Raw genomic sequence first — 27,763 nt, forward strand, 5'->3', positions numbered from 1 at the left:
GACGTGTTGTGGTCAATGGAATTGCCAGTGACACAGATTACACAGCAGGCCAACTCAAAGAGTAAAATGTTAAGAAACAAAATAAAAAGTCAGTATCTATACAGATGCCAACACTGTAGACACACCCACGTACTATCAAACATACCCCCTGGGCTAGTTAGGCATGCCATTTCTTTCCTTCCATCTCATAGTAATGCTTCTGCCTCCCTGATCTTTCTGGCTCCACTGTTATATTCAGCTGCAGTTTCCCTAAGCAACATGTCTTCTAAATTGGAGGACGTAGTCCTTTCGTAACAGGTATGAAAACTTCCTGCCAGTCCAGTAGCCTTTGAGATTTCAAATGGAAAAAGAACAATGCTCTGGAGTCACATAACAAATCCAGGAAATATAAACTCTCTTCTGATTCTCGCCCTGTCTTAATCATTTTACCTCCGGCATCTATAGAATGGGGTGGATAAGAACTGTCCTGGAGATCAAACATTGGTGGCTGGCATCTGTTTTTGGTAGTGTTCAAAGCAATAAACTGATCAAAATTTGTCCACTAAGGGTCTTCTCTATTCATAGGAGTGTGTTATGAGCTATGTGGAAGGAGGGGAAAAGTAATAAAGAAGTCAGCTCTACCAAATGAAAAGAAGCCATAAAAATCTTCCATAAGAGAACACTGTAACCCAAGAAATTCTTACTCGATGTCATTAAAAATATACTTATTTTTCATAAAAACATAATGATGATTGAGAAGTTACCCCTAGAAGAAAAGAGGACAGAATTAAGCTGAGCTTAAAAGAGGGAGATTTGGAGAAAGAACTAAGAAAACATCAAGGGGAAAAGTGGGGGAGGGGAGGGGAGGGGGGGAGAGTCTATAGTAAAGTTAGCAGCTAACAACTGACCCCATAGAAGAAATGACAATAGATTTGGCTTAGTGTGTTAGATTTAAGAACAGGTTGACTGTGAGAGGTGTGACATGGTAGCCAAGGAGGACTCCTAAAGGATGTTTAAGGAAAATGGAGTCAGGTACCAACCAGGTATGGTCAACTTGCTTAGGGAAAGAAGAATGAACAGACAATCTAAATCCACTGTGCCCTTGTTTGACCTCTAACACTAGGGTGAAAAGCCCCTTCTTGGTAGAACTTCACTGATCCTTAGTTTTTAACCATAATTTTTTTTCTGAAATACACAAGTGACCTGCTACTTCAGTTTAATTTTCATCCCATGCTTCATGACATTGCCATTGAGCAGTTTCCAAGAAAGGAACACCAAAGGGAGGACATTAAGATGAAAGAGCAATTAGCCCTCAAAGCAAACACACCATATCATCTGTTAACCTGAGCATGGCACTCATTACAGATCCATTGGCAAATGGCTGTGTGCTCTAAAAAGATTGTGCCCAGAACCCAAACTGTAGAATAAAAAGAGCTTGGAAGTTGAGAGGTCCTGATAATTATCAACCCCCTCATTTTACATTAAAAAAAGGCAAAACGCAAATTACTTTGATATAAACTGTGTATATAGTTGTTGAAGAGGTGTCAAGTAAAGGAGATATCAGTCAAGCAAGGCTGTTTACAGTACTTAAACTTTCCCCAACTAAGAAAGAGATATAGATAATTGAAGAGGGAAAATAAGCCAACAAGGAGAATGACTTCATCAGCATCATCTTACCAGCATCATTCTTTGAATGTCTACTGTAAAACAGGTACTTTTCTAAGTGTTTTACATACATTATCTCATTTATTACTTACAATCACTTTATAAGGTAGGTACTACCAATAACCTCTGTTCTACAGATGAGAAACCCAAAGCCTGGACAGGACAAGTAACTTGCATACAGCCGCACAGCTATGAATTTGTGCAACATAATGAGAACCAAAAGCCCCTGGCTCTCAGGTCAGTGATTATCTGCTAAACTAGACTGGGCTGATAGTAAAGTGCTCAGGTCAAAAGGCAAGAAGAATGGCAGAGAAAAAAATAGCTATCTGACTCACAATTATATTGTACCAAGAAAAGGTATTCTACACATATAAAAAGCACTTTTGTTATTGATCCTAGCAACATTATTGCAATATTGCTCATCAGCCCCTCTATAAACATATGAATTAAAATTTTGAGATGTTAGTGACTTATCCAGGGCTCTGTGATAAATAAATAACAGAGCGAAAACTACACATCTCTTCACCCTGGGCAAAAAGGCATTAAATCATTTTAGGACTATAATGATCTTTTTAGCATTTTGCATATTGCCTGCGACACAGATTACTGGATTCTGTGTGGATTATGTGGATTGCAATTATTAGGAAGGCAAAAACTATGCCCTTCCATTTACATTGATCATCAGATTTTATGTTCAAGCTAAGAAAGTTTGTTTTTGATTTTCAGAATCTGCCTTTAAAAAAAAAAAAAAACCACTGTGTGTTCCTGTGTTATAAGTTCTTTTTGCATCTCCCTAATGCCACTCTGAGCTTCCCTGGTGGCTCAGTGGTAAAGAATCTGCATGCCAATCCAGGAGACGAGAATTCCATCCCTGAGTTGGAAAGATCTCCTGGAGGAGGAAATGGCAATGAACTCAAGTATTCTTGCCTGGGAACCCCATGGAAAGAAGAACTTGGTGGGCTACAGTCCATGGGTCACAAAGAGTAGACATGACTTAGTGATTCAATTCAGTTCAGTTCAGTCGCTCAGTCATGTCAGACTCTTTGCGACCCTATGAATTGCAGCATGCCAGGCCTCCCTGTCCATCACCAAATCCCGGAGTTCACCCAGACTCACGTCCATCGAGTCGGTGATGCCATCCAGCCATCTCATCCTCTGTCATCCCCTTCTCCTCCTGCCCCCAATCCCTCCCAGCATCAGGGTCTTTTCCAATGAGTCAACTCTTCCCATGAGGTGGACAAAGTATTGGAGTTTCAGCTTCAGCATCAGTCCTTCAAATGAACACCCAGGGCTGATCTCCTTTAGGATGGACTGGTTGGATCTCCTTGCAGTCCAAGGGACTCTCAAGAGTCTTCTCCAACACCACAGTTCAAAAGCATCAATACTTTGGTGCTCAGCTTTCCTCACAGTCCAACTCTCACATCCATACATGACCACAGGAAAAACCATAGCCTTGACTAGACGGACCTTTGTTGACAAAGTAATATCTCTGCTTTTCAATATGCTATCTAGGTTGGTCATAATTTTCCTTCCAAGGAGTAAGCGTCTTTTAATTTCATGGCTGCAATCACCATCTACAGTGATTTTGGAGCCCAGAAAAATAAAGTTTGACACTGTTTCCCCATCTATTTGCCATGAAGTGATGGGACCAGATGCCATGATCTTTGTTTTCTGAATGTTGAGCTTTCAGCCAACTTTTTCACTCTCCTCTTTCACTTTCATCAAGAGGCTTTTTAGTTCTTCTTCACTTTCTGCCATAAGGGTAGTGTCATCTGCATATCTGAAGTTATTAATTCTCCCAGCAATCTTGATTCCAGCTCGTGCTTCCTTCCATGTACATTTCTCATGATGTACTCTGCATATAAGTTAAATAAGCAGGGTGACAATATACAGCCTTGACATACTCCTTTTCCTATTTGGAACCAGTCTGTTGTTCCATGTCCAGTTCTAACTGTTGCTTCCTGACCTGCATACAAATTTCTCAGAGGCAGGTCAGGTGGTCTGTTATTCTCATCTCTTGAAGAATTTTCACAGTTTATTGTGATCCACACAGTCAAAGGCTTTGGATAGTCAATAAAGCAAAAATAGATGTTTTTCTGGAACTCTCTTGCTTTTTCAATGATCCAGCGGATGTTGGCAATTTGATCTGTGGTTCCTCTGCCTCTTCTAAAACCAGCTTGAACATCTGGAAGTTCACGGTTCAAGTATTGCTGAAGCCTGGCTTGGAGAATTTTAAGCATTACTTTACTAGCGTGTGAGATGAGTGTAATTGTGTGGTAGTTTGAGCATTCTTTGGCATTGCCTTTCTTTGGGATAGGAATGAAAATGGACCTTTTCCAGTCCTGTGGCCACTGCTGAGTTTTCCACATTTGCTGGCATATTGAGTGCAGCGCTTTCACAGCATCATCTTTCAGGATTTGAAATAGCTCAACTGGAATTTCATCACCTCCACTAGCTTTGTTCGTAGTGATGCTTCCTAAGGCCCACTTGACTTCACATTCCAGGATGTCTGGCTCTAGGTGAGTGATCATATCATTGTGATTATCTTGGTCATGAAGATCTTCTGTGTATTCTTGCCACCTTTTTTAATATCTTCTGCTTCTGTTATGTCCATACCATTTCTATCCTTTATCAAGCCCATCTTTGCATGAAATGTTCCTTTGGTATCTCTACTTTTCTTGAAGAGATCTCTAGTCTTTCCCATTCTGTTGTTTTCCTCTATTTCTTTGCATTGATCGCTGAGGAAGGCTCTCTTTTCTCTCCTTGCTATTCTTTGGAACTCTGCATTCAGATGCTTATATCTTTCCTTTTTTCATTTGCTTTTCACTGCTCTTTTCACAGCTATTTTTAAGGCCTCCTCAGACAGCCATTTTGCTTTTTTGCATTTCTTTTCCATGGGGATGGTCTTGATCCCTGTCGCCTGTAAAATGTCACAAACCTCTGTCCATAGTTCATCAGGCACTCTGTCTATCAGATCTAGTCCCTTAAATCTATTTCTCACTTCCACTGTATAATCATAAGGGACTTGATTTAGGTCATACCTGAATGGTCTAGTGGTTTTCCCCACTTTCTTCAACAATTCCATGCTAGTCTTTATATGTGTCCTCACTCCCTCTCTCATTCTCTGTCCTTCACTCTCTCCAACTCAATCTATTGGCAAACACAAACATGTCATAAGGTCCATTATAAGCCAAAGCATTTTATGACACAAAACCACAGCCTGCCAACTAAATTCATTGCACTATAACCAGTGAAGATTAGTCAAATGACTTATATTAATAAATGACAAACAGCTCTAAACAAGGCAAGAGTAAAAAGAAAGAAAGAAAATTCATTTACCAACTGAGTACCTGAGTGGCTCTCTCTTGGCATTTATATAGAGAGAATTTTATTAAGGGGCTTTGGTTGAGTTTTTTTTTTTCTATCATTAACAAATTCATTTTTTCACTACAAAAGAGGCAGAAATCCAAAGACACATAAATTCCCATCATTGCTCAGATGACACTGTCCCCGTGGACCTGCTGTGAGCTCATTCATATGACAAGGAGATATGACCTTTCAGGTACTAGCTGCGTATTTTTCAATCCACTGGCAGAAAAAAAAGAATAGAAAGGGTTCTTTGCAGAGTCACTTTTTTAGAGAAAAACTATAAATGAAAAATGTATCTCCTCATTTATTTTTTAATGAAAATCTGGGCATAAGGTAGAAATAACAACAAAAAAAGGAATCAAAATGATGTCCCATTAGCTATTTAAGAGCAGTGAGGCAAGAGGAGAGCAGGGAAGGATAGAGCCCCTGGGAGTTGGGATATGCACATTTTTGCATAGGGAAAGCAAAGCAGAGTCAATGCCAACAGAAAAGAACTAGAACTTTGCTTGCCTTACCACAGGTGCTCAAGAATATGTTCATTTTGTACTGTAAATGAACATGGACCTCTCTTCCCAGTTCCACAGTGAAACCAAGGAGGATCCTGTGGGGCTCCTGGGCACAGAAGCCTTTCCATGTCTCCCATTTCTTGTTGGTAGGAAATAGACTCTAGCCTCTGTGACCTTCTCTGAGTTCCAAAGGGCAGATTTAAACAGTTGCTAATTAGGGAAGGGAGGGGAAGCAGAGACAGGTAAGGAGAGCAGTCAAGAAACAATAGTGTAGCCTTGGGACAGGATCCTGATTTTGCTTAAGGGATACACATAAAAATATCTTTGAGCTCTTCTCCAGAACTAAGTTCAGTTCAGTTCAGTCAGTCAGTCTTGTTCCACTCTTTGCGACCCCATGAACCACAGCACGCCAGGCCTCCCTGTCCATCACCAACTCCCAGAGTTTACCCAAATCCATGTCCATTGAATCGGTGATGCAATCCAATCATCTCATCCTCTATCGTCCCCTTCTCCTCCTGCCCTCAATCTTTCCCAGCATCAGGGTCTTTTCCAATGAGTCAACTCTTTGCATCAGGTGGCCAAAGTATTGGAATTTCAGCGTCAACACCAGTCCTCCCAATGAACACCCAGGACTGATCTCCTTTAGCATGGACTGGTTGGATCTCCTCGCAGTCCAAGGGACTCTCAAAAGTCTTCTGCAATACCACAGTTCAAAAGCATCAATTCTTCTGTGCTCAGCTTACTTTATAGCCAACTCTCACATCCATACATGACCACTGGAAAAACCATAGCCTTAACTAGACGGACCTTTGTTGGCATAGTAATGTCTCTGCTTTTTAATATGCTATCCAGGTTGGTCAAAACTTTCCTTCCAAGGAGTAAGTGTCTTTTAATTTCATGGCTGCAATCACCATCTACAGTGATTTTGGAGCCCAGAAAAATAAAGTCAGCCACTGTTTCCATTTTTTCCCCATCTATTTGCCATGAAGTGATGGGACCAGATGCCATGATCTTTGTTTTCTGAATGTTGAGCTTTCAGCCAACTTTTTCACTCTCCTCTTTCACTTTCATCAAGAGGCTTTTTAGTTCTTCTTCACTTTCTGCCATAAGGGTAGTGTCATCTGCATATCTGAAGTTATTAATAATTCTCCCAGCAATCTTGATTCCAGCTCGTGCTTCCTTCCATGTGCATTTCTCATGATGTACTCTGCATATAAGTTAAATAAGCAGGGTGACAATATACAGCCTTGACATACTCCTTTTCCTATTTGGAACCAGTCTGTTGTTCCATGTCCAGTTCTAACTGTTGCTTCCTGACCTGCATACAAATTTCTCAGAGGCAGGTCAGGTGGTCTGTTATTCTCATCTCTTGAAGAATTTTCACAGTTTATTGTGATCCACACAGTCAAAGGCTTTGGCATAGTCAATAAAGCAAAAATAGATGTTTTTCTGGAACTCTCTTGCTTTTTCAATGATCCAGCGGATGTTGGCAATTTGATCTGTGGTTCCTCTGCCTCTTCTAAAACCAGCTTGAACATCTGGAAGTTCACGGTTCACGTATTGCTGAAGCCTGGCTTGGAGGATTTTAAGCATTACTTTACTAGTGTGTGAGATGAGTACATTTATGTGGTAGTTTGAGCATTCTTTGGCATTGCCTTTCTTTGGGATTGTAATGAAAATGGACCTTTTCCAGTCCTGTGGCCACTGCTGAGTTTTCCACATTTGCTGGCATATTGAGTGCAGCACTTTCACAGCATCATCTTTCAGGATTTGAAATAGCTCAACTGGAATTCCATCACCTCCACTAGCTTTGTTTGTAGTGATGCTTCCTATGGCTCACTTGACCGGGCATTCCAGGATGTCTGGCTCTAGGTAAGTGATCGAACCATCGTGATTATCTGGGTTGTGAAGATCTTTTTTGTACAGTTCTTCTGTGTATTCTTGCTACCTCTTCTTAATATCTTCTGCTTCTGTTAGGTCCCTACCATTTCTGTCCTTTATTGAGCCCATCTTTGCATGAAACGTTACCTTGTTATCTCTAGTTTTCTTGAAGAGAACTCTAGTTTTTCCCATTCTGTTGTTTTCCTCTATTTCTTTGCATTGATCACTGATAAAAGCTTTCTTTTTTTTCCATTTTATTGATTTATTCATTTATTTATTTTTATTTGAAGTTTTTTTTTCCAATTTTTAAGTTACTTTTTTTTTTTTACTTTACAATATTGTATTGGTTTTGCCATACATCAACATGAATCTGCCATGGGTGTACACGTGTTCCCCATCCTGAACCCTCCTCCCTCCTCCCTCCCCGTACCACCCCTCTGGGTCATCCCGGTGCACCAGCCCCAAGCATCCTGTATCCTGCATCGAACCTGGACTGGCGATTCATTTCTCATATGATATTACATATGTTTCAATGCCATTCTCCCAAATCATCCCACCCTCTCCCTCTCCCACAGAGTCCAAAAGAGTGTTCTATACATCTGTGTCTCTTTTGCTGTCTCCCATACAGGGTTATTGTACCAACTTTCTAAATTCCATATATATGCATTAGTATACTGTATTGGTGTTTTTCTTTCTGGCTTACTTCCCTCTGTATAATAGGCTCCAGTACTCTTGCCTGGAAAATCCCATAGACAGAGGAGCCTTGCAGGCTGCAGTCCATGGGGTCGAAAAGAGTCAGACACGACTGAGCGACTTCACTTTCACTTTTCACTTTCCTGCATTGGAGAAGGAAATGGCAACCCACTCCAGTGTTCTTGCCTGGATAATCCCAGGGATGGGGGAGCCTGATGGGCTGCCGTCTATGGGGTCACACAGAGTCAGACATGACTGAAGTGACTTAGCAGCAGCAGCTTTTATAGGTTGAAGTATGTTCCTTCTATTCCTGCTTTGTGGAGAGTTTTTATCATAAATGAAGGTTGAATTTTGTCGAAGGCTTTCTCTGCATCTATTGAGATAATCATATGGCTTTTATTTTTCAGTTTGTTAATGCAGTGTATTACATTGATTCATTTGTGGATATTGAAGAATTGTTGCATCCCTGGGATAAAGCCCACTTGTTCATGACATATGATCTTTTTAATGTGTTGTTGGATTCTGATTGATAGAATTTTGTTAAGGATTTTTGCATCTATGTTCATCAATGATATTGGCCTGTAGTTTTCTTTTTTTGTGGCATCTTTGTCAGGTTTTGGTATTAGGGTGATGGTGGCCTCATAGAATGAGGTTGGAAGTTTACCTTCCTCTGCAATTTTCTGGAAGAGTTTGAGCAGGATAGGTGTTAGCTCTTCTCTAAATTTTTTGGTAGAATTCAGCTGTGAAGCCGTCTGGACCTGGGCTTTTGTTTGCTGGAAGATTTCTGATTACAGTTTCAATTTCTGTGCTTGTGATGGATCTTTTAAGGTTTCTATTTCTTCCTGGTTCAGTTTTGGAAAGTTGTACTTTTCTAAGGATTTGTCCATTTCTTCCACGTTGTCCATTTTATTGGCATATAATTGCTGAAAGTAGTCTCTTATGATCCTTTGTATTTCTGTGTTGTCTGTTGTGATCTCTCCATTTTCATTTCTAATTTTATTGATTTGATTTTTCTCCCTTTGTTTCATTATGAGTCTGGCTAATGGTTTGTCGATTTTATTTATCCTTTCAAAGAACCAGCTTTTGGCTTTGTTGATTTTTGCTATGGTCTCTTTTGTTTCTTTTGCATTTATTTCTGCCCTAATTTTTAAGATTTCTTTCCTTCTACTAACCCTGGGGTTCTTCATTTCTTCTTTTTCTAGTTGCTTTAGGTGTAGAGTTATTTATTTGACTTTTTTCTTGTTTCTTGAGGTATGCCTATATTGCTATGAACTTTCCCCTTAGCACTGCTTTTACAGTGTCCCACAGGTTTGGGGTTGTTGTGTTTTCATTTTCATTCGTTTCTATGCATATTTTGATTTCTTTTTTGATTTCTGCTGTGATTTGTTGGTTATTCAGCAGCATGTTGTTCAGCCTCCATATGTTGGAATTTTTAATAGTTTTTCTCCTGTAATTGAGATCTAATCTTACTGCATTGTGGTCAGAAAAGACAAGTGGAATGATTTCAATTTTTTTGAATTTACCAAGGCTAGATTTATGGCCCAGGATGTGATCTATCCTAGAGAAGGTTCCGTGTGCGCTTGAGAAAAAGGTGAAATTCATTGTTTTGGGGTGAAATGTCCTATAGATATCAATTAGGTCTAACTGGTCTCTTGTATCATTTAAAGTTTGTGTTTCCTTGTTAATTTTCTGTTTAGTTGATCTATCCATAGGTTTGAGTGGGGTATTAAAGTCTCCCACTATTATTGTGTTATTGTTAATTTCCCCTTTCATACTTGTTAGCATTGTCTTACACATTGGGGTGCTCCTATGTTGGGTGCATATATATTTATAGTTGTTATATCTTCTTCTTGGATTGATCCTTTGATCATTATGTAGTGTCCTTCTTTGTCTCTTTTCACAGCCTTTGTTTTAAAGTCTATTTTATCTGATATGAATATTGCTACTCCTGCTTTCATTTGGTCTCTATTTGCATGGAATATCTTTTTCTAGACCTTCACTTTCAGTCTGTATGTGTCCCCTGTTTTGAGGTGGGTCTCTTGTAGACAACATATATAGGGGTCTTGTTTTCGTATCCATTCAGCCAGTCTTTGTCTTTTGGTTGGGGCATTCAACCCATTTACGTTTAAGGTAATTATTGATAAGTATGATTACGTTGCCATTTACTTTATTGTTTCAGGTTCGAGTTTATACACCCTTTTTGTGTTTCCTGTCTAGAGAAGATCGTTCAGCATTTGTTGGAGAGCTGGTTTTGTGGTGCTGAATTCTCTCAGCTTTTGCTTGTCGGTAAAGCTTTTGATTTCTCCTTCATATTTGAATGAGATCCTTGCTGGGTACAGTAATCTGGGTTGTAGGTTCTTTTCTTTCATCACTTTAAGTATGTCTTGCCATTCCCTCCTGGCCTGAAGAGTTTCTATTGAAAGGCCAGCTGTTATCCTTACGGAAATCCCCTTGTATGTTATTTGTTGTTTTTCCCTTGCTGCTTTTAATATTTGTTCTTTGTGTTTGATCTTTGTTAATTTGATTAATATGTGTCTTGGGGTGTTTCGCCTTGGGTTTATCCTGTTTGGGACTCTCTGGGTTTCTTGGACTTGGGCGATTATTTCCTTCCCCATTTTAGGGAAGTTTTCAACTATTATCTCCTCAAGTATTTTCTCATGGCCTTTCTTTTTGTCTTCTTCTTCTGGGACTCTTATGATTTGAATGTTGGGGCATTTGATATTGTCCTGGAGGTCTCTGAGATTGTTCTCATTTCTTTTAATTCGTTTCTCTTTTTTCCTCTCTGATTCATTTATTTCTACCATTCTACCTTCTACTTCACTAATGCTATCTTCTGCCTCCGTTATTCTACTATTTGTTGTCTCCAGATTGTTTTTTATCTCATTTTTTGCGTTATTCATTATATATTGACTCTTTTATTTCTCCTAGGTCCTTGTTAAACCTTTCTTGCATTTTCTCAATCCTTGTCTCCAGGCTATTTATCTGTGATTCCATTTTGATTTCAAGATTTTGGATCACTTTCACTAGCATTATTCCAAATTCTTTATCAGGTAGATTCCTTATCTCTTCCTCTTTTGTTTGGTTTGGTGGGCATTTATCCTGTTCTTTTACCTGCTGGGTATTCCTCTGTCTTTTTATCTTGTTTATATTGCTGAGTTTGGGGTGGCCTTTCTGTATTCTGGCAGTTTGTGGAGTTCTCTTTATTGTGGAGTTTCCTCACTGTGGGTGGGGTTGTATGGGTGGCTTGTCAAGGTTTCTTTGTTAGGGAAGCTTGTATTGGTGTTCTGGTGGGTGGAGCTGGATTTCTTCTCTCTGGAGTGCAATGAAGTATCCAGTAATGAGTTCTGAGATGTCAATGGGTTTGGAGTAACTTTGGGCAGCCTGTATATTGAAGCTCAGGGCTGTGTTCCTGTGTTGCTGGAGAATTTGCGTGGTATGTCTTGCTCTGGAACTTGTTTGCGTGGTATGTCTTGCTCTGGAACTTGTTGGCCTTTGGGTGGTGCTTGGTTTCAGTGTAAGTATGGAGGCATTTGATGAGCTCCTGTTGATTAATCTTCCCTAGGGTCAGGAGTTCTCTGGTGTTCTCAGGATTTGGACTTAAGCTTCCTGCTTCTGGTTTTCAGTCTTATTTTTACAGTAGTCTCAAGACTTTGCCTTCGCTGTGAACTGGTGCGAACCCACATGCCACTGGTTCAGGCCCTCAGCCCCCTGCTCCATTTGAACTTGGGATGGGTTGCACACTGACACTGCACTAGGGTCCACCCACACCTGAGCAGAGCTATGACTTGCAGCGTGTCGCAGGTCTGGTACTCTACCACAGCTTTCTTATCCATTCATCTGCTTATGGACATCTAGGTTGCTTCCATGTCCTGGCTATTAAAAACAGTGCTGCAATGAATATTGGGGTACATGTGTCTCTTTCGATTCTGGTTTCCTCAGTGTGTATGCCCAGTAGTGGGATTGATGGATCATATGGCAGTTCTAGAAAGCCCAGTGATAAATCCACGCACCTATGGACACCTTATCTTTGACAAAGGAGGCAAGAATATACAATGGAGAAAAGACAATCTCTTTAACAAATGGTGCTGGGAAAACTGGTCAATCACTTGTAAAAGAATGAAACTAGAACACTTGCTAACAGCATACACTAAAATAAACTCAAAATGGATTAAAGATCTAAATGTAAGACTAGAAACTATTAAACTCCTAGAGGAAAACATAGGCAAAATACTCTCTGACATAAACCACAGGAGGATCCTCTATGACCCACCTCCTGCAATATTGGAAATAAAAGCAAAAGTAAACAAATGAGAACTAATTAAAATTAAAAGCTTCTGCACAACAAAGGAAACTATAAGCAAGGTGAAAAGACAGTCTTCAGAATGGGAGAAAATAATAGCAAACGAAGCAACAGACAAAGAATTAATCTCAAAAATATATAAGCAACTCCTGCAGTTCAATTCCAGAAAAATTAAAGACCCAATCAAAAAGTGGGCCAAAGAACTAAGCAGACCTTTCTCCAAAGAAGACATACAGATGGCTAACAAACACATGAAAAGATGCTCAACATCACTCATTATTAGAGAAATGCAAATCAAAACCACAATGAGGTACCATTTCACGCCAGTCAGAATGGCTGCTATCCAAAAGTCTACAAGCAATAAGTGCTGGAGAGGGTGTGGAGAAAAGGGAACCCTCTTACACTGTTGGTGGGAATGCAAACTAGTACAGCCACTATGAAGAACAATGTGGAGATTCCTTAAAAAACTGGAAATAGAACTAAGGAAGGCTTTCTTATCTCTCCTTGCTATTCTTTGGAACTTTCCCAACAAATGGAAGATGTTACCATCCTTCATTCCAGAGAAGATCACAGTTTGATAACATCAAGAGGGAAACTCATCAGGAGACTACCTGAGGTCAGTTTAAAGGGACCAGAGAAGTTCATCAGGAGACCATCTGAGGCCAGATTAAAGAAGTGAAGACCCTACACACAACCTGATCCTTAGTAACCCCACTATTGAACCCTTGCTATAAAACTCACCAAATCCTCCTGAGTTGGGACAGATTTTGAGGCATTACCCTGCTGTATCCCCTTTGCCTGGCAAAGCAATAAAGCTCTTCTTTCTACTTCAGCCAAAACTCTGTCTCCAAAATGCTATTTGTCACTGGTGCAGAGGCCACATTTTCAGCATCAGTAAGAACCTTTAGCAGACACTCTTTAATATCTCAAACCATAGACTGGGCTAATTCAGAAACACGATTTGATAGTGAAGGCAGCTTTTCAGCATTCAGATATTTCACAGTGAGTAATTCAAATAATTATTCAGCATTCATTTGGACATTGATAGCTCTGGGCAAACTCATGAGGTTGTCATCTTTGACACCCCTTTTCAGTGCTTCTCCCCAACTGCTGAGACTCTTATAGTCTTCAGTGTTCTAGAAACTATCCCTCCCCCCAACTCACCCCAAATCCCAAAGTTAGAAACAATCTAATAGCACTCATTTACAGTTTAGTGTGAAACTGAATAAATGCATTCCCTCTTCACAAAGGCTACTTGAAATTTGAACTATAATTGTAAAATGAAATGCTTGACCTCTGTTAAAGGTATTATAGACAGCAGCAAGCAGATGAGAGGCTCTGAAATCATGCAAAGTAGACATTTTAAAAACTGAAATCTCCATAGTAATAATAGCATTTTCTATTTTTGAACACTCACTATGTGTCAGGAAGTAACACTAAGTGCTTTACCTAGATTATCTAACCACCCTGATAAGTAATTTATGTGTTTATTCCTATTTTATAGATGATAATATTTAGGGCTCAAAAATAAGTAATTTGAGTAAGGTTAATAGCTATTAAGAAGTAAAGATAAGCATGGCACTTTGTCTTATTCCAAAATCTGTATTCTTAGTCACTATGATGCTATGCTTGTCTTCAGATTTACAGGCACACTAGAGGTATTGATCTTAAAGAAAAGGAATAGGGTAGAAGCTGTTTTTCTGGCTCAATGGGACTTGCTTACATTAGTTGGAGCCTGAATTGATGGGACAGTGTCTAGAAGATTCTAATGACAATTAGAATTCTCGGGTTTACCTGTGAGGATTAGGTATGACACCAACCTTATGGCAGAAAGCAAAAAACTAAAGAGCCTCTTAATGAAAGTCAAAGAGGAGAGTGAAAAAGTTGCCTTAAAGCTCAACATTTAGAAAACAAAAATCATGGCATCCAGTCCCATCACTTCATGGCAAATAGATGGGGAAACAATGGAAACAGTGACAGACTTTATTTTTGGGGGGCTCCATAATCACTGCAGATGGTGACTTCAGCCATGAAATTAAAAGACGCTTGCTCCTTGGAAGAAAAGCTATGACCAACCTAGACAGCACGTTAAAAAGCAGAGACATTACTTTGCCAACAAAGGTCCGTCTAGTCAAAGCTATGGGTTTTCTAGTAGTCATGCATGGATGTGAGAGTTGGACTATAAAGAAAGCTGAGTGCCTAAGAATTGATATGTTTGAACTGTGGTGTTGGAGAAGACTCTTGAGAGTTCCTTGGACTACAAAGAAACCAAGCCAGTCAATCCTAAAGGAAATCGGTCCTGAATATTCATTGGAAGGACTGATGCTGAAGCTGAAACTCCAATACTTTGGCCCCCTGATGCAAAGAACTAACTCATTGGAAAAGACCCTGATGCTGGGAAAGATTGAAGGTGGGAGGAGAAGGGGATGACAGAGGATGAGATGGTTGGATAGCATCACAGACTTGACGTGCATGAGTTTGAGCAAGCTCCAGGAGTTGGTGATGGACAGGGAAGCCTAGCGTGCTGCAGTCCATGGGGTCACAAAGAGTTCATGAGGGGAAACATCATACTTATGGAAGCCTTAAAGTAGACTGTGTTTCTTGGAAAACTGGATTTTAAACCAAAGATCCAAAGCAGATAGTTTTATGAGCCCCTAATTAGCATCACAAAGGAAATACCAAAAGGTTAATGAGAGATGGTTAGTTTGGAAAGGTGGTTTCCTGGTGCCAGCTCCAGCAGCTCATTCTGTTTGCAGACTCATTAGCTGCTTAGATTGATCATCAGCTGAATTCAGGAAGTGCTCACTTCCTGTGTTAGCAGAAGGCTAGTGTGATTCATGGAGAAGGTGATGGCACCCCACTCCAGTACTCTTGCCTGGAAAATTCCATGGATGGAGGAGCCTGGTGGGCTGCAGTCCATGGGGTTGCTAAGAGTTGGACACGACTGAGGGACTTCACTTTCACTTTCCACTTTCATGCATTGGAGAAGGAAATGGCAACCCACTCCAGTGTTCTTGCCTCGATAATCCCAGGGACAGGGGAGCCTGGTGGGCTGCAGTCTATGGGGTCGCACAGAGTCGGACACGACTGAAGTGACTTAGTGGCAGCAGTGTGATTCAAGACATCTACCCTATAGATAACTAACTAGGACCCAACAGTAAGGTAATGTTTTCTGCAGTCAAATAAGGCAGGTTTTCTTTGCCTTCAACTTCAGTTGACATCAATTATAAATCTGAAAGTGTTTGGTGAAACTCCGAGATAATGAAACTTTCTAAGTTGACAGTTGGTACAAACAAAGGTCTGGCTCCAGGTCCTTAAGATCCAATTTGTGCATAGACACCATATTTCTGAATTCGCATTTTGCACTAAGCAGAACCATCCAGTGAAAGAAAATCCAAACTTAATAGGGTACTCACAGATAATCACTCAACTTCTAAAATGTACAGCGTGATGGACAGTGAGTCAACAAAAAGAATGTGCACTTTGGGCTTTACTCTGGACTTTGCCACTGATTTGTAATCTGACATGAATAAAGTCTTCAAATTCTTAGTGTATCAGTTTTTCTTCCAGAAAAAAATATATGGAACAGATAATTATATGAAGCATATCTCTGAAATAAAATGGTTCCTTGAATTAAAAGAACTAAATTTTCTAGCTAGTGGTAATAGTTCTCTAAATAATAATTCCCTAAATTTAAATAATAATAATAAATAATTATAGTTATTAAATAATAATAGATATTATATTAAATAATAGTTCCCTAAATTTAATAGAATTCACATTTGCATATGAATGATGGTTCAGCTTCTGCATTGGACTTGGTTCAGTTTATCAACAGTTTACATGACTCTCACAAGCTGGAGGCATTTTTTTTCCCAATAAGCTGATTTTTAAATTAAATTAAAATCAAAACCAGTCTTTCAGTTTACTTCCCATATTAAAACAACTGACAATCTCATTAATGATTTAAAACAGCAGGTGGTGATGTCTTAGAACAGTCTGACCATTCTATCTTGGAACCTATATCATTCCTCTTCCCCCTTTTTCCATGTATTAAAAAGGAAAGATTCTATTGTTCACTCAGGTTGGAAACTCCATGGGATGAAAGAGGAGGGAAGAAAGCAAGTAGTCAAATATCTATTATTATCCAAACTAAGAAGAGAAAAGAGAAACTATATGAGCTTACAAGTGGTGAAAGAAGCCATATATTGGAAAAAGTATTTCTGGATTTGAATTTACAAACTCATGGCTGGGAAGCTGCCTTGCTGTAATCAACTAAAATTACCAAGTTTCTCCAGGTGATTACAGTAGTGTTTGTTCACAGATATCTATTAAAAGGGAAGCAACATAATGAGTTGCACTTTTATTTTAAAGCAGATTACAGTTGCACTCCTGCATGATTTAGTATAGGTATTAAACCACAAATTAGAAAGAACTTAAGATCAAGATTTCCAGAAGAAATATCAATAACCTCAGATATGCAGATGATACCACCCTTATGGCAAAAAGTGAAGAACTAAAGAGCCTCTTGAGGAACATGAGAGAGGAGAGTGAAAAAGTTGGCTTAAAGCTCAACATTCAGAAAACAAAAATCATGGCATCCAGTCCCGTCACTTCATGGCAAATAGATGGGGAAACAGTGGAAACAGTGACAGATTTTTTTTTTGGAGGGGGGCTCCATAATCATTGCAGATGGTGGCTGCAGCCATGAAATTAAAAGACACTTGCTCCTAGGAAGGAAAACTTTGACCAACCTAGACAGCATATTAAAAATCAGAGACATTACTTTGCCAACAAAGGTCCGTCTAGTCAAGGCTATGGTTTTTCCAGTAGTCATGTATGGATGTGAGAGTTGGACTATAAAGAAAGCTGAGTGCTGAAAAATTGATGCTTTTGAACTGTGGTGTTGCAGAAGACTTTTGAGAGTCCCTTGGACTGCAAGGAGATCCAACCAGTTCATCCTAAAGGAAATCAGTTCTGAGTGTTCATTGGAAGGATGAATGTTGAAGCTGAAACTCCAATACTTTGGCCACCTGATGCGAAGAACTGATTCATTGGAAAAGACCCTGATGCCGGGAAAGGTTGAAGGCAGGAAGAGAAAGAGACAGCAGAGGAGATGGTTGGATGGCATCACCGACTCAATGGACATGAGTTTGGGTAAACTCTGGAAGTTGGTGATGGACAGGGAGGCCTGGTGTTTTGCAGTCCATGGGGTCACAAAGAGTCGGACACAACTGAACAGCTGAACTGAACTGAACTGAAGACTTAGCTAACTGGAGTAGGGGGAGATGAATGTGTTTTTAAGGTTTTAACTTCTGCCAAAAATCTTCCTGTTCAAATAAGACAGGAACCTAAAGAGTCTCTTTTGCCATGAAAGTCAAAATTATTAAGATTTGAAAGAACTAAAGATATGATGTTGCCTATTGTTTCATATTTAATAGCTTACAAGTTTGTTGACTATGCTGTTGTGAAGAATAATGGAATAGAATGATTGTTTCTGATAGCCAGAAACCCTCAAAGGACAAAATGTCTCTCTCTCACGAGGCCACCTCAATGAAACAGAACTTTGAATGACTTCACCAAGAATTCATTTTCTGATGACCTCCTTTGGCCCCTTCTGAATTTAGTACCTTTCAAATCACCTCTGGTACCTATCTATCTCACCTATTCCTCCAACTACAACAGTAGATCTTTGGGGTGCACATTTTGGGGTGATAACCAGTATTTACCATATCCAGTATTTTACCATAATACCTAAAATGCAACAATATTCTTCTGACTTTTCACCCGCACACAAATGCTTAGTAGTGAAGGATTTGCTCTAAAATAACTCTAGGTACTGACAGCCCACTGATGATCTCTTAGGCCGCCATGGATAACTGCCTTAGTCTCTCTATGACAAAATAACTGGTTTAAGGGCTCCATTCTTCCTAATTGCAAAAGCATCTGTTTTGTCTACCAACTTTAGGCTGTGCATAAGTTTCTAAAAAACAACTCTTCTGATGGCTCTAAAGGTCAGTTCAAACCTTTTCTAATTTGGTCCTTGGTGATTTTTCCATGGCTCAAGTTTTATTGGGGTAAGCCTTGTAGGAAGAGAAATTGAAAAGACTTCCTTGTCAAGCCACATTTCCAAAGTTATGTGTCAAATTAGCTTTCATTGGCCCAAAATAAACAGATAATGGGCCATCTGGTAAGGACAGAGATCAAAAATACCTGGGTCAAAGACCTGATCCTGGATGATAAAAAAGCATCTACAGTTAAGAGAGGAAAGCCATCTCACAGATATTTTGCCTATACAATAAGGAAGTAATACAGGATTTTGGTATTCTTGAAATTGCTTTTTAAATCAGGACTCAATTCTTCATATTTATTTCATAAGAACAGGGTTAAAGGGAAGATGAACAGAAAAAAATATTTCATAAATATTTAAATGGAAAGTTCAGTTTGTTTTCCCATCCTGATGGAGTTTATTTATGGTGCTTAACCACCTTAATGATGGAACAGAAATGATGTTAAATAGATTGAAAAACCCAAAGAAGATAATGATCTTGATATTTCAATGGACTGTTTTAGTATGTGAATCAATCATATGATTTATCCCTATAAAACAATTTTATTTGCTTCTCATCTGTTGTCCTATTGCCAGCATCCCTACTTATCATGGCCTACAGAACTTGCTTTATCATGAAGCAATTGGAAAAACTTCACCTAGCAAATCACCCAAATAAAGCTTAATTTTATCTCATGCTATTTCAGGGTGTGGTTTCCAGTATTCCTCCAAAGGAATCCCATTACACAGAAGTGTCTTTTGAAAAGGATTTTGCTTTCCAGCTGAAGTTGTCTTAATTAATTTCTTCACTGATCCCATGCAATCTATTCCATACTGGACCATTTGTGCTATTGGGCCATAAACTCCTAGAGAATGAAATTCTTAACTGTTCAGTGTGCTCCCTTTATATAGCCTCCATCCTCCAATTCTTTCCAAGTGCTCAGAAATATAGAAATTCTCAGTGTCAACCAGTCAGCAAAGACCTTGGTATTTATTCTCTTGATGAATAATGAATCCTTTACTGTAGGTAATTATTAATAATAATAAAATTTAAAATAGACAATGACTTTGAGACAACTAAAAGTTCCAAGTAGATCAAGAAAACATTATTATATAAAAAAGAGGAAGAATGCTTTTATTTCAAAGTAGGTAAACTTGAGCTGTCCTAAAAGAATTCTCTGACCAAAAAGCCCAAGCCAAAATAATGCTAGCAAACAACCACTAAGAGCATGGATGTTTCCATTAGTTCGGCTGTGCTGTGCTTGTCGTTCAGTCATATACGATTCTTTGTGACCCCATAAACTATAGCCCACCAGGCTCCTCTGTCCATGAGGGTTCTCCAAGCAAAAATCCTGGAGTGGATTGCCATGCCCTCCTCCACAGGATCTTCCCAACCCAGGGATTAAACCCAGGTCTCCCACATTGCACATGGATTCTTTACCATCTGAGCCACCAGGGAAGGCCAAGATTACTGGAGTGGGTAGCCTATCCCTTCTCCAGCAGATCTTCCCGATGCAGGAATTAAACCGGGGTCTCCTGCATTGCGGGTAGATTCTTTACCAGCTGAGCTACCCAGAAAAAACCTTCCATTAGTTAAGGACAACATTTTATTCTAGTGGCCACCTTACCAATAAAATGTAAATAATGCTTTGGAAGGAATCCATTTATCTGGTGCAACAATGTAGTTGAAATAAACAAAAGCATCCACCTGTTATCTCTCTTCCCACCTACCCAGCCATTGCAGAGACTGAGAATGGATAAAGGTCCTGGACCTCAAAAGGAAAGAGAAACTGGGTATTGAGTATCACTGAGTACTTCCTAACCAGAAAGGTAAATAGGCATGTCAGAGATTAAACCTACCGTTTTACAATGACATTAACTAAAATTAAGCAGGAAGTTCAATCTCAGAGCAGAAGAATTTAAAAAGAAAATCCTTAACATTGTGACTGTTCAAAGTAGAATATCAAGGAAGACTCTTTCATGATACTCTTATTAAAAATATGACCTTGACTGTAACCATCTTCTTTTGTAGTTTCTTCTGCTTTATTGGCACAATATTAATAAGATTCATATTAGTCCCAGGCTCTATTCTTAGAAATATTTCTAAAATAAGAGTTATTCATTTCATCATTGAGCTGACCTTGGTCACCCCAGTAAAACCCAGATAAGCAAATCTAAAAAGGTGATAATTTTCACAGTCAATAACAAAAGTAGCTGACACTTTCCCAGAGCTGGACCTATTGCTGAATGAATGAATAACAATATCTACGTATGGATTGTTCCTACCTGGTATTAGAATGCTGTATACCTGAGGCAAGATGAGAAAACCTGAAAGCCATATATATAGAAACTCTGTATACATATACATTACTGTGTTCAAGTAATTAAACATTTTACCTGGTATGTTTTCAAGAGGCTAAAGACATCTTTAAACAATTCTATATGAGCAAAACTAGGGGAGAAATAACCACATGAATTGCAAAACAGTATATCTAGCCTCAAAGATGCTAATTTGACTCCAGGGGGAGCTAATCAACCTCTTTGTTGAAGTAAAGATAAACCTTTTTGACAGCAAATACTATCTGATAAAATGGAATTTTCAATTACTCTATGAACATCTGGTTCATGCTACCATTTCTGGAGCCCAGCAGCACACTGCCTTGCAATGTCACAAAATATTCTCCGTTGAGAACTCCCTATTTTGCTAAGAGACTAATTGAAATGATGGCAATTTAGTGAGGTGAGAGGTGAGTCAGGGGATAGGTAAGAGGATAAGGAAGGGATATTCAGTCATGGAATCATAATTTCATTAAAAGGCTATAAGAAACGAAATTACATACTGTTGATAGAGTGTTGAAAGTGTAAACGTCCTAATACACCTGTGCTTGAAACTAGAATATGCATAGTGTGCAGCCTCCAGAACATTTTCATGGCTAATTTGCAACAGCGGTTGCATTAGGCACAGCTCAAGTTCTTTAAATCCATGCTTTACACAACAAATATGTTAAATGATATACAGGTGATGAAAATAGCAAATGAATAAGTTTAGGAAAATGTGAAGAACCTACACTTTCAGAAATAAAGCAATCATATTGCATTTGGGTGCTTTTGGATGTGAAAATCAGATAGATGTTCTCACAAATTTCTGTACATTGCTTCCATTTGGTATCAATTAGCATGGGAGGGAAACCAATTCAGTGTTGTAGTGAGCTCCAAATTAGGTGCATATTATAGCAATTAAATTCAGTTTTTCAGCTGATGAATTTATAATCAATAATTAAATCATAAGGTAAGAGAGATCGAGTGTGATTTGAAACAAATTAGTTGGGCTTGGGACGAGTATGTACAGTTCTAAGACATGAACCCATAAACTCTAATTTCATCAGAACTACACATTTGAGTATTCATAATGGGATATACAAGTCATCGCAAATGAGCATGCAAAGAAGCAAGGAGACAAAAGCCTATTAAACCCAGCACTATTCAACCCAGAAATAACCTTGACAGGAAGGGCTTGCAGTCCTGTGAGACTCCCACATGTGCAACAAACCTGTGAGCCTCTGGAATCTCTGAGCACTCTACTTTTTGCTTACTCTTCTTAGAGACTGTCTGCAGAAATTGCACAGGGCAAAATTTTTATCCCTGCTAGAAGGTGTAATTTTACCAAATAACTCAAATTCAGGGAGGGAAAACATTGATTACAAGATTTGAGTGTGACTCCCCAACTCAGCACCAAATCAGGTGGTAAAATATGCTGAGTGACAATACTGACTTGTTTTCAAGGTACTCTGAGAGCTACAGAGACATAGCATTGCAAAAAGTGCCATATGCCAGTAGAAAGTATAGGATAAAGAACGCTCCATCAGCTGCTTTTCTGGGAAGCCATGACAAGAGCTACAGTACTGGGGGAGAGCTGAGACATATTAATTCAAAGGTACTATAGATGATAAATGTAATTCAGACACCTGGCAACTAGGAAATTTGGCTCAGTCAGTTCATCAACCCACTGATCAGGTTTTAGGCATGTTGCAAGTGATACTAGGATTGGTAATAATTCAGAAAGCAGAGATTCTTACTATTCCATCTTATCTCCACCCTGACCCAGCTCACAGATATGTCTGGTTGGGGCAATCAAAAAAAAAAAAAAAAAACCGAAACCAACACAATTCTGTAAAGTAATTATCCTTCAATTAAAAATAAATTTAAAATTAAAAAAAATTGTAATTATCCTCCAATTAAAAATTTTTAAAAGATAAAAAAAAACAGCAAGCTGATGGTACAAAGGAATGCTGCTGCTAAGTCACTTCAGTCATGTCCGACTCTGTACGACCCCAGAGACGGCAGCCCACCAGGCTCCCCCATCCCTGGGATTCTCCAGGCAAGAACACTGGAGTGGGTTGCCATTTCCTTCTCCAATGCAGGAAAGTGAAAAGTGAAAGTGAAGTTGCTCAGTCGTGTCCAACTACTAGCAACCCCATGGACTGCAGCCTACCAGGCTCCTCCGTCCATGGGAGTTTCCAGGCAAGAGTACTGGAGTGGGTTGCCATTGCCTTCTCTGACAAAGGAATGGAGGCTGTGGAAATTCCATCTGGGTGACGGGTAACCCAAGGTATCCAGGTGGCAGTAACAGGGACACCCAGAGCCCAGCATCCATGGTGTCAATAGTGTAAGCTGGGGATTCTGTATACAGCAACAGCAGTGGCGACCTCACCACACAAGTTCTGTTATCATTTGGAGCACTGTTTCTGATTCCATCTCTTGGGCAATTCAGTATCATTTGAATGAATTCTTTATCTACTCAAATTAATAAAATGTAGAACATATTGACTGTAACCAGTATGTTTCCATTAAAATTAAAAGCAAAACAAACAAACAAACAAAAAACCCACAATCTGAAGTCAAGGGTCTAAATCCGGACTCTTGCCCTTTGAGTACAAAATTCTTCCAGCTATTCTCCTTTGGTTAAATATAGTGATCCTGCATTCCCTTGTCTAGGAATGTTCTCAGAGAAAAGTAACTGAAAATTAAGGGATCTGAGAATCTCAAAGCACCCTTGACATTCACACTGAGCATTTTTTAGCTACAGTATAGTTAAAACAATAAACTCCAAAGAAAGTTTTGGCAGTGTGAAGAAGCATAGGGCCCTGGTGTCTAAGAAAATGAGAAGCAAATACTGTTTGTACATTTTCCTCAAACACTAGCAACACAATATGAGCTCATTGAACAACTTGCTTCTGTTCAAGGAAAAAAATTAACAGTTGAATAAAATTGTCCTTATTTGGAAAATCCTGAGATTCTTCATCATTCATATGTCTATATATATATATGCAAAGAAAAATTCTGCACTAATATCCAAATTGGAAACATCACAGAGAGATCTACAGACATGAAATCCAAGGTGAGATAAATTCCCCCAAACAAAGGCATAAGGTGAACTGTATTGGGTATATTTGGTCCAACTTTGGAGTAATTCTGATAGGACCAGAAAAAATAATTATCAGGATCAGAGTTAGTCTGACAGTATCATTATAACCCTTGCTCTTCTCCAGAGACATCCATTCAAATCTCAAAAACTGTTCAGCTCTGGCAACTTTTGGATTTCGGGGTACTTTGGTTTGAGATGCCTAACACAGTATCAGTGAACCAAAGAGAAAGGGGACCTTTTTTCCTCAAGATATCTTTGAGACTTTCAGCACTGTCTGAGTCCAGAGGAGATTCCATTTTCCCTCCTCACCTTTCTAGATCAGTAGTCCTCAGGAGCAACAATACCATGTTGCCCTGGAACAAATCTAACTAGAACCACACTAATTATGATTACTATTTATGTAATTATGTAATTAGAATGGTTACCGGATCAGGCAGGCATGCATGATAAATTTGTTCATATTTGTCTTTCAACTACTTGTGTGAAGTCAAGTGGGCCTTAGGAAGCATCACTATGAACAAAGCTAGTGGAGGTGATGGAATCCCACTTGAGATATTTCAAATCCTGAAAGATGATGCTGAGAAAGTGCTGCATTCAATATGGCAGCAAATGTGGAAAACTCAGCAGTGGCCACAGGACTGGAAAAGGTCAGTTTTCATTCCAATCCCAAAGAAAGGCAATGCCAAAGAATGCTCAAACTACTGCACAATTGCACTCATCTCACACTTAGTAAAAAGTAATGCTTAAAATTCTCCAAGCCAGGCTTCAGCAATACATGAACCGTGAACTTCCAGATGTTCAAGCTGGTTTTAGAAAAGGCAGAGGAACCAGAGATTAAATTGCCAACATCTGCTGGATCATCAAAAAAGCAAGAGAGTTCCAGAAAAACATCTATTTTTGCTTTATTGACTATGCCAAAGCCTTTGAATGTGTGGATCACAATCAACTGTGGAAAATTTTGAAAGAGATGGGCATACCAGACCACCTGACCTGCCTCTTGAGAAATCTGTATGCAGGTCAGGAAGCAACAGTTAGAACTGGACATGGAACAACACACTGGTTCCAAATAGGAAAAGGAGTACGTCAAGGCTGCATATTGTCACCCTGTTTGTTTAACTTATATGCAGAGTACATCATGAGAAACGCTGGGCTGGAGGAAGCACGAGCTGGAATCAAGATTGCTGGGAGAAATATCAATAACCAGATATTCAGATGACACCACCCTTATGGCAGAAAGTGAAGAAGAATTAAAGAGCCTCTTGATAGTGAAAGAGGAGAGTGAAAAAGTTGGCTGAAAGCTCAACATTCAGAAAACTAAGATCATGGCATCTGGTCCTATCACTTCATGACAAATAGATGGGGAAACAATGGGAACTGTGGCTGACTTTAGTTTTCTGGGCTCCAAAATCACTGCAGATGGTGATTGCAGCCATGAAATTAAAAGACACTTACTGCTTGGAAGGAAAGTTATGACCAACCTAAATAGCATATTCAAAAGCAGAGACATTGCCAACAAAGGTCCGTCTAGTCAAGGCTATGGTTTTGCCAGTGGTCATGTATGGATGTGAGAGTTGGCTATAAAGAGAGCTGAGCACAGAAGAATTGATGCTTTTGAACTGTAGTGTTGCAGAAGACTTTTGAGAGTCCCTTGGACTGCGAGGAGATCCAACCAGTCCATGCTAAAGGAGATCAGTCCTGGGTGTTCATTGGAAGGATTGATGTTGAAGCTGAAACTCCAATACTTTGGCCACCTGATGCGAAGAGCTGACTCACTTGAAAAGCCCATGATGCTGGGAAAGATTGAGGGCAGGAGGAGAAGGGGATGATAGAGGATGAGATGGTTGTATGGTATTACCAACTCGATGGACATGAGTTTGGGTGGACTCCAGGAGTTGGTGATGGACAGGGAGGCCTGGCGTGCTGCTGTTCATGGGGTCACAAAGAGTTGGACATATCTGAGAGACTAACACTTTCACTTAAGTGCCATTATAGGAAGCTCAGTTGTACTGGGATATCATAAGGTAGAGCCAGAGATGTAAGCAAGACCTGAATTCCCTTTGTACCTAAACATTGATGACTCACACAAATTGTAAAGAACAAACACAAGGGATGGTTCAAGGTTTAGCCACTGCTGGAACAATGGAAAAATGAAGATACATGTATGAGAACTGAATATTGAGAACCAAAATGTAGAAGTGTGCCAAAACAGAACAGCAAAAATGTGTGTGTGTGTGATCCCCACCTTAATTGTAGGAGAGTCTTAGGATAATGCCATATATTTGCTTTAGAATCTCATTATTACACTATCTATAGGATATACATAAAATACATCCCTTTTGTAAGAAACATCCCCTCAGAAAAACTAGCTCCAGTCCACTGGTACTGTTTTCCTAGAGATACGGGACCAAAAAAAAAAAAAAAAAAAAAAAAAAAAAACAGATATTGTTCTAGACAGGCACAAAGTGAGAATCAATTCTGACTATTTCTTTTCCTAGAGTTATTTCATTTTAGAGAGCATCTAACTAAAACCCTTTCTGATATAAATGAAAAAGCATTTCTTTGAGACACAAGACTAGAAAATGATACACATCAGTCTGTATTCTGTGACATGCTGCTAATCCTCTGAGAATTAAATAACCTCTGTTTCAGTTATATAAATGTTTAATTTTTTCATCTTTAGTCTTAGGTTGCTTGGAAAGTATATTATCTCTGCGGATGTCACCACTCACCAATTAGGGAAGGCAGCAGCTCACAATTGGTAGTGACTTACGTATATTATAGACTTTGACACTTGGATCTGCTGGGAAAGGGATGGATTAAACAATCTAATAGAATCTACAGTGACAAACTTTTTCTCCACAGAAAACATTTTGTTTTGTGGATCATGCATTTTTTTTTCCTTTGGTTTCATTTACAAGACCAAAACAAAGCCATTTAATGATGTATACAGTGAAATGAAACAGTTGAAGACCAGCATGTAATCACCATATTTTGTTTTCTCATCTTTAAGTCTTTTAGCAGCAGGGCTTCCAGCTGAGCTTGCGTCTAGCTACTCTCAAGACATAGCCAAGCATTCTGAAGCTTCACTGAGCCTAAACACCAAGCTGAATTCATAGTTCTTAATTGAAAAAGACAGGCTGTTTGCCTAGCATGTTTGCATCAGTAAAACATTGAAAATGACATTTGTGCCCAAGTCCATCTGAACATTCTGCCTTAGCTGAACCCTGCTAATGTTTTTATACCCTGGTTTATGCTTGGAACAGTTTTAAATAGCTTCTCTTGCTAAAGCATGTGTGCTAGATTCCCAAAAATAGACTCTTCTTCATACATGAGGATGTCATTCCTGACACGTGCTTTGAGGCATTTTTGACATGCACAGAATGTTACATTAAGTTTTCTTACTCTGGTGTCTCCTATGACCAGTGGATTGCATTTGCCTGGTAGCTAGAGGGATTTGGTGGCATCACCATCTCATAGACAAAGTAGGAAGTTTTGTACTCTGTCTCCTCAGTAAAGAGTATGCAATATGTAGTCAGAGAAGAGTCTCCTTCTGGGTAAAGCTAACTAGCCTGATATGGAAATAAAACTCACCCCTTTGGTGTCCTAAGTGCTGTGTTCTCTGCAACTCAACTGATCAGTTGAATTCATGTACTAAATCAAAAAGAGGCATTTTTCCTGGTGAGAAGGCATCTCTTCATTTCCTACGTTTGTGATGCAGTTATGATTGACAAGTGTGTATGCAATATGCATAAGTAGTCAGCTTTTTAAGTGCTTAAACGTTTATATGATCATAGTGAATCCACTCATAGAGGGCAAAGAAGAGTCTGGACAGGTGTCAGGACATCTCAAAACCCTTTAGGTGCTACTGAGGCATGAGCATAATACACACCTTCAAC

General features: G+C 39.3%; 1 protein-coding gene across 2 annotated transcripts in view; it reads right to left on the reverse strand.

The window, feature by feature from the left end:
• The window catches only part of PCDH19 (protocadherin 19), a 132,228-nt gene that overhangs the window by 33,425 nt on the left and 71,040 nt on the right, over window positions 1-27,763 (reverse strand). The window lies entirely within an intron of this gene.

This window comes from Bubalus kerabau, chromosome X (assembly GCF_029407905.1).
Source record: "Bubalus kerabau isolate K-KA32 ecotype Philippines breed swamp buffalo chromosome X, PCC_UOA_SB_1v2, whole genome shotgun sequence".
NCBI classification, from domain to species: domain Eukaryota; kingdom Metazoa; phylum Chordata; class Mammalia; order Artiodactyla; family Bovidae; genus Bubalus; species Bubalus kerabau.